This window comes from Brachycentrus maculatus, unplaced genomic scaffold, assembly GCF_059751285.1.
Source record: "Brachycentrus maculatus isolate JH-2025_06_01 unplaced genomic scaffold, ASM5975128v1 h1tg000126l, whole genome shotgun sequence".
NCBI classification, from domain to species: Eukaryota; Metazoa; Arthropoda; class Insecta; order Trichoptera; family Brachycentridae; genus Brachycentrus; species Brachycentrus maculatus.
In genome coordinates, this window is record NW_028280879.1 from 1414702 (window position 1) to 1423436 (window position 8735).

Genomic DNA, 8735 nt, shown 5'->3' on the forward strand with positions numbered 1-8735 from the left:
TACAATATAATATATATATATATATATATATATATATATATATATATATATATATATATATATATATATATATATATATATATATATATATATATATATATATATATATATATATATATATATATATATATATATATATATATATATATATATATATATATATATATATATAAATATATATATATATAGATATATATATATATATATATATATATATATATATATATATATATATATATATATATATATATATATATATATATATATATATATATATATATATATATATATATATATATATATATATATATATATATATATATATATATATATATATATATATATATATATATATATATATATATATATATATATATATATATATATATATATATATATATATATATATATATATTTGTGTAGTACATCGTAAAAATAACAACCAATTTTTTCAGTACATATTTATTTATTTCAATTTCATATTACTATAAATGTACTTACAAAAACAAGCATTAAATATATTTAATAAATTTGAGAAGCCTCTTTTGTAGCATAAGACACTTCATGAATAATTAATAAAATAACAATAATAAAAAAATGCTTAAACATCTAGATTATAAGGATAACCTGAACAATGCACAGTTACTTCAACAGTTTAAAAAAAAAATGCTCAAACATCTATGTAGATTTTAATGGTAAGTTGAGAAGCCTCTTTTGTGACATAAGACATGGTCTTCATTTATGGTTGTGGTTGGTTGTCGTCCTTGTCGCCTTGCCCCCTCCCCCATCTGTAATAGTAAAACAGGGCTGCGTCATGAAAAGAAAAAATATGTATTCCGCAAACGGGTCTTCTGTATCTGGGAATCGGTAGGACCCTATCAATCTTGACATCTGCATCTACGTCGCATACTTGAAAAAAGAATACGTACGGAAGCAAATGGTCACCTGCAAGTACAAATATGATAATATGATAAGACCCATATGATAATGGGAATTTATAAAAAAGGTTATAATTCACAGCGACAACGAGTCTGATCATTTCTTTGTCTCTTTCGACTTTTCTAGATCTGTTAAAATCATTTATCTTCACATTATCTATTCGGCTAAATGAATTACACACGCAATACTAAACATTGCTCATATACGCAGATAGCGCGCTTCTTGACAGCTGCTGTAATTTAGAATTTTCAAAATTATCGATTGCATTACGATTGATGTGAAATATTTTTATGTTTTACTTGGTAAATAAAAATATTTCTTAAAATCTAATGTGACACGTGTTTCGATGCATTCCGCATCACTTTCAAACACCGTATGTGAAGCAGTCTAATAACTCGACACTGGCCCGAACACTCAAGAAGGGTGAAAAACCATTAAAAAGAAGAAGAAGAAAGTCTGAATATTAGATTTGTGTTCTTGGGACGTCAAAGAATGATTGTAGTATTTACCAAGTTAAACTTAAATTTAAAATGTATCGATTTTACCACTAAGTGACTGCCAAATAATTAAATAAATTATTGACATATTTTTATTGCTTCAAGAGCATTGAACATATAAGAACTGCCCGCTTTCTATTTTCTTTCTTTTTCATTTAGCAGCACTGAGCTATAGCAGTGCGCGGCTCGGGGGAGTTGGTATTGTAAAAAAAAACTAACTAACCATCACGCCGCTTCTCCGCAGGGGTAGGCAGAGAGAATAGAGCGCCACACCACTCTGTCCTTGCAAACATTCTTCGCCTCTTCCAAGTTCATGCATCTCCCATACATACCCGCCGGTTGTTACTAATCCTTGTATTGTACAAAACATTGGTATTGTACAAAACAAATAAAGCAACGAGTAGTTTCACAGTGTACAAAAGCGGTAACCCCACAGGTCAGTTAGTTTAATTTTATTTAAACATCCCATGCATACAGCATTTGTGAAGTGGAGAGTCTAGACCTGTGGTTTTAATGCGGCTTTACGGCCAAGGACAGGGGTCGGCAACCCCTTGGACCAAGAGAGCCAAACGAGTAGCAAAACGGTTAGCAAATATTTGGGGAGCCAATTTTTAATTTACAATTAATTATTATTTTTTGACATCTCATCAAAGATGAAAAAAAATATTGAAGTCTGAACATTTACGGGGCTTACGACCGTCATAGGCTGGTTTAAGTGATCACTTTACACACGTGTAACATTCACCAATTCTACCCATTATTGACAACCACACTACTCAAATTCTTGGAAGTTCTATATATATATATGAACCAATTTATAAACCTTGTTCATGAATCACTAGAACTTCACCAGAGACATCTATTGGTGAGATGTAAAGAAGCTTTTTATTAAGCAGAAACTCTTATATTAGTATGTGAGATCCGAATCCTGGATTATAATCACACACATGAGAAACGCCAGAAAATACCATTTTTATTTTTATTATTAAGCTTATAATCTGTAATTGGAGATAATCCAGATTTTGTGAACAAGTATTTGGACACACTCAAAATGGTACAATTAATTGTATTGAATTTATTGAATGTTTAAAAGAACCTAAAAAAAATAAGTAGCACATGTATTTATAATCAGAGACACTATTTTGCGGGGATTAAAACATAAATCAGAGATTTAAACATAAATCAGCACTAAAAAAAATTGAAAACGCCCTTTTCTATTAAAATAAACAGTTTTTGAAAAAAAAAATGGTACCTTATAACATTCAACGACTTATATATTTTACAATGCACTTAAAATATATTAAGTAAAGAAGACAGAATAAAACAAAAGCCCACATTTAATAATTCTAAAATGTTTTCTGCGCAGAATAATTAAAAAGTAATAATCAAAATTTCTGTAGAAAATGTCATTTTAAATTTGACAAAGCCACACACGTTGCTTAAAGAGCCACATGTGGCTCGCGAGCCGTACGTTGCCGACCCCTGGCCTAGGACTTTTACATTTCACCAGAGTCATACGAAAGGTAAATCAGTGTGCAGGATTTTTTTTATAAATGTATTAAAATACTTAATTAGTGCGAAAGGCGATTTCTGACTAAAATTTATACAAACCAAATCGCGACAAGTTATTTAATATTCAAAACCTAGTTGTGATTTGGTTAGAGTATTTTTTTGGCCAGAAATGTCTTATTTCGCATTAATTGTCAAGTATTTCATCGCATTAATTTTATTTGGGAATTAACAGAAAAGCTACATTAACTTATACTCCTACACTATATTTATGAAATGTTTTTTTAGAGGGATACAAATTCAAATTTCCCGCAATGAATTTATGGCAGCACCCACCATCAAACTGATGATGTCGGTAACGGCGATACCTGGTCGCTTGTCAAATATAATTTGTATGAAAAAAACTGTATAGTTCTTATTTTATTCTATTAAATACAGTTCCACTTAGAAATATCAGTACAATACTTATATCTAATAATGATATAAAGGCAACCTTTTAGGTGCAAAATTAGCCACCGGGTTCCGTCGTAACCCCATCAGTCTGATGATGTCGGTTAAGACGAAACCCGATCCCTGGTAAAATAACATTTATGTGGAAAAAACTACTCGTATACATAGTTATAATTTTATTCTATAAAATGCAGCTTCACCAAGAAATGTTAGTACAAAACTTTAATCTAATAATAGATTTAAGTAATAAATAATAACAAAGTATAAAATTATTTAAATAAATATTTAAATTTGTTCAGATGTTGGATATTTGTCAGGGATTGGCTTTTTCCAATAAGGATGAAAAACGTTAAACTGTGTGTGGACACCTCCGCGTTACATTGTTTTTACAAACCGGGATCTAAAAATAGAACGTTTGAAATCAAGAGCAAATTCCGGATGAAAATGTGACATTTATCGCTTGCCCAAAGCTCAAGTCAAGTAAAATATGTGCCTTTGCGACGCGGAGACGGCCATTGAAGCGAGCAAGCAGCGAACCCATGCTTCCATTATCGTTATTTATTAATTCTTGGTCCAAAGAGAGCCGAACTTACTTAAAGTATGAGTCAGTATTTTTTGCGTAATGTACATATCGCTCACTCCTTTCAAGAACGTCATAAATCAAAAATCGTCAATTTTCAGTTGTGCGTGTTTTCGGAATGTCCAGAAAATGTACTATATCTCACAAAAGCGGCATATTTTAAAATTAATATTTACCCGCTACAGGGCAGAAAGTGTTGTTTTTGCAATTTAAAAGGGTATTGTTTAATTATTTTTTGAAATACACTAAATATTTTTCAAATGGAGAACCTTCAGGTTTTACCTAAAAAGATCTGTTGCACAATAAAAAGTTTAATAAGTGGCTTGATATTTATTTTTAATACGTTGTGTTATATTTTTAAACTTAAAAAACGTTCTCCAGAAAAATCAAGTTTTTTTTTTTATGACGTTCTTGAAAGTAGTGAGTGATATATGGTGTGTTTTAAAACATTTCAGCACGAATCGTAATATTTTAACTATACGCAGGGTGTGGATATGGACCGTGTTACCAGGCAGTCACTCTCATAGCGTCGTATTACGTCTCACTGTTTCCAGCTTCGTCATATGAGTTTATGTAAATCCTCGATATTACGGATCTGTATTTAACAAATCGGACATAAAAGAAGATTTTTTTTAGAGAGTTGATTATAAAAATGGATATGTCCGCCTCCGTAGTAGTCAGCACGCTCGGCTACCGTTCTGGAGGTCCCGGGCTTGATTTCCAGGGGGGGGGTCAAATAAATAAAAGTTCGCTAGAACCGCTGCCTAAATTTTTTATAGTTCGCCGAACCGGTCCTTAACCCTTTGTTGTCACAAAATTTCCCGATTGAGATCATGTACCGGAGATTTAAAAAAGTCGCTTTAATATTAATGATGTAACTAATTGGATGACGATTGATTTGATTGGCCTCCCATTAGATACCTGGGACCCAGTTCCATCAGTACAAACTTGGTTAAGAAAATGTGACCAAACAGCTGATGACACTAAGATTAAAAATGAAAAATGTAGACAGCAACCAAAAGGCAATTCGGAAGTATTTAAATAAAACTAACTGAATTATTTTTTAGTTATTTCATGTAGGATGTAGATACCTACTTTGTTGCAGAGCTTGTATATATATATATATATATATATATATATATATATATATATATATATATATATATATATATATATATATATATATATATATATATATATATATATATATATATATATATATATATATATATATATATATATATATATATATATATATATATATATATATATATATATATATACATTATGATTTGTTTTCTACTGCACTGTTACATGACTTTTAATTGACTTTTAAATCTAGACCCACTATTATAATTGGAGCGTTCTCAGTTGTTATGTAAATGTTCTGTTTATGTGCAGAATAAAAAAACAAATAATTGAATAAATGTAAAAACTATTTTTTTGGGGGGGAGGGGGGGTTAGGGGTAGTACCTAAATAGCGAACCGGTTCTTGAAAATTTTGAATCCCATCACTATAATCTGCCTATAATCAAAAAATTGCGCAGGACTGATCACCTTATTGCCTAGCATTGAATGCATCCATTCATGATATACAAGTAGACACACTATGTTACAATGCGCATTGTTTTATATTTGTTAAATTTCGCTAGGTTGTTAAAACATGCGTAGTTATATCGTTATCATACAGGAGAAAGTGACCAAGTGCATTGTTTTACAAAAACGTGATCATTGACTGTATGATATCTTACTAGCTTAAAATTGCCCTGAAAAAATCCCAAAGGATTTTAAATATAGAAATATAATATATTGACTTGTTGAAAATGACTAACGGCATTGGTTTTTATTTTCTTGCCAAGCAAAAGTGACTTAAATGGCCCTCCTGAACATTTTACGTTTTGGTAGTTGGTCACTTTCTCCTGTACGACTACGATATGAATAATTATGGATAATTCATTGAAAAAAATATCAACAAAGGATACGATTATGTATGAGGTATCCATTTTTTATAAGCTAAATGTACGGGTTTCGAACAAAGGTCTATTTCCTCATAAATTAACTCAAAAATGGTAAAATACTACCTCAAAGGCGCTTCGCTGCAATAGCTGTATATGATATATTGTTGATTAATTATTATACAAAACAATTGACATGGTTTGGACATATGGAACGAATGAGTGAGGAAAGAAGGGTAAAACAAATTTATGCAGCAAACGTGTTGGACCGAGAAAAACTTTGCACGATCAGGTAGGTATGTCAAATATTTGCAAGCGGTCAGGTTAGGAGTCGTTGGCGGGTATGTATGAGGAGATGCATGAACGCGGAAGAGGCGAAAAATGTTTGCAAAGACAGGGTTGTGTGGCGTTCTATTCTCTCTGCCTACCCGTGCCGGAAAGCGGCGTGATGGGTAGTTAGTTAGTTAGGACAAAACAGTTATAGATTTGCTTTCCTTTGGGTACAGCGTCAGATCAAATCAAATTTGTCGCATCTGGCAAAATGCACTTGGATTTTGGAAAACCGTAATGTTAAGAAATAGTGGTCTTTACTTTGTTTATTTATTTTATTTAAGTCAAATTTACTTTGAAAATTGAGATATTGAATCTGTTAATGATTTTTTTGAAAATCACTTAAACAAAGGAAAAAGTTATTTAGAAAAACATTTTGTGAAATATTATTATAAAAAAAAAATTCAAGAACAGCGCCAGTCATTCTAATGTACTATGTCATACAGTACTAATATAAGTGATGAAATGCAAAACATCAATATGATTTTTAAAGCAGATCAACATATAACTCACCTTTTCAAATGAAGAGATTGAGGATAGTATTCAACAAATTCTGTGCGCTCCTAAGCCGTTCATCGTTCCCTTCAGCATTCCCAATTATGTAATTGTATTCGATGATTCTGAGCACCTCCTCGATTTCGAGACGTATATAACGCTTGATCATTTCTTGCTTCCTTAACAACTGATGCAAATTCAGATCGTAATTAGGGCCTCTGATATAGTCAGGCCCTCTTTCGTGGACAAGTTGATAACAATGTTCTTGGTCGAAGTTCGTCATCTTACGTAAAGGCATTCCGAGGCAGATAAAGTCATATTCCAGCAACAGGCAAAATCTACCTCGTTCAATCTTTGTCTCGTTGATGTAAGTTCCGTTGGTGCTCTGAAAATAAGGGTTAATTTAATTATTTTCTAAATTAAATTATGCTTAAAGGAATGATTATATGCATAATGTATTTGACATCGTAACATAAAAGGAATAAGAATTAGGAAATCTGGGTATTTAGAGGACTTACGTACTGCCATAGGCTAGTTTAAGTGATTCGGCATTCACTTTGTAGAATGACATGTTTTTTTTATAATTAAACACTTTAAAATTAGTTTGCATAATAAATACACAATATATATATATATATATATATATATATATATATATATATATATATATATATATATATATATATATATATATATATATATATATATATATATATATATATATATATATATATATATATATATATATATATAAATATATACATTGAAATAATTGAAAAGATTGGGTGGTATGGACATGTGGAGCGAATGGATAACGAAAGAATAACTAAGAAAATATATGTGGCGAATGTGAGAGGGAAAACAGAACGAAGACGACCGAAAAAGACTTGGCACGATCAGATCAATCAGAACCTAAAATCTGGCGGTGTCAAAAGTCTGCGTAATCGAAGGGCATGTGTGACTAGATGTATGGATGTGAAGGAGGCGAGGAGTGTATGTCAGGATAGAAAAGTGTGGCGTTCCATCCTCTCTGCCTAGTAGTAGTAGTAGTATATATATCGGAGAGCTGATCACCTTTCCTTCATGTGTTACAGATCAAGATAACACTGTGTTTATGTGATACAGTGCCCTATGCACCATCGGGTGCAGATAAGGGTGTGAATTAATGAAAATGTAACTTACGTTGAGATCCTTTACGTACGCTGGAGAGTCCCTGTCCACAGAAATGATTGCGTGTTGCCTCGATACGAATTCCCTGGCGCAAGCGATGAACGCGTCCATACTCCTTCCGATCGAAGACTCGCCAATCCTGAGGGAATGCTTAGTGGGAGTCGAGCATCTTCTGATCAAATACCAGTTAGAGTATCCGTCCATTTCGAATGAGCTGAAATAATAAATTAATTAAACCATATCCGCTCCCTAGGTGGAGCATATGGAGTCCACAAACTGTCTCCAGGCTTTTCTGTCGGCTGCCAGCTCCCTTGCATCCTCCCAAGTCAGATCCGCGTCCCGAAGTTCTGACGAGAACTGCCGACGAATTGTCAGCAGTGGTCGTCCTGGGCGGCGCGAACCTGATGCCTTGTAAAAGAGGCAAGCTTGATTAAGGCTCTCAGGAGGCATGCGGGGTACATGGCCAAGCCAACTGAATCGCCTTTTCTTGACGACAGTTGTGACCAAGATTTGCTGCGTCCTACGCCTTATCTCTTATTCCTCACAAAGTCAAACCACCGCACCCCTAAAATTCTCCGCAAACACCTATTCTCAAAGCTTAGTACACGGCTGCTCAGGGCCCTTGTAAGGTGCCATGTTTCACAGCCGTATAAGAGAACAGGAGCAATGCAGGCATTGTTTAATTTACAATTTTTTTTATGTATATCCTTATTTATTTTTGTAAATTAAAAGCATTGATAACCTTATGGTATGGTAATAAAACACTCTCATTATCATTCATCGTTCATTTTGTCCATCCCTGGGGGGCAG

General features: G+C 32.5%; 1 long non-coding RNA gene across 1 annotated transcript; it reads right to left on the reverse strand.

The window, feature by feature from the left end:
• Positions 1-598: 598 nt before the first annotated feature.
• LOC148309382 (uncharacterized) lies at positions 599-8041 on the reverse strand. Its single transcript, XR_015837540.1, has 3 exons — positions 7938-8041; positions 6774-7140; positions 599-788 (listed from the first exon to the last, which is right to left on the reverse strand). It is a non-coding gene; the product is annotated as an uncharacterized LOC148309382 (long non-coding RNA).
• Positions 8042-8735: the final 694 nt, after the last annotated feature.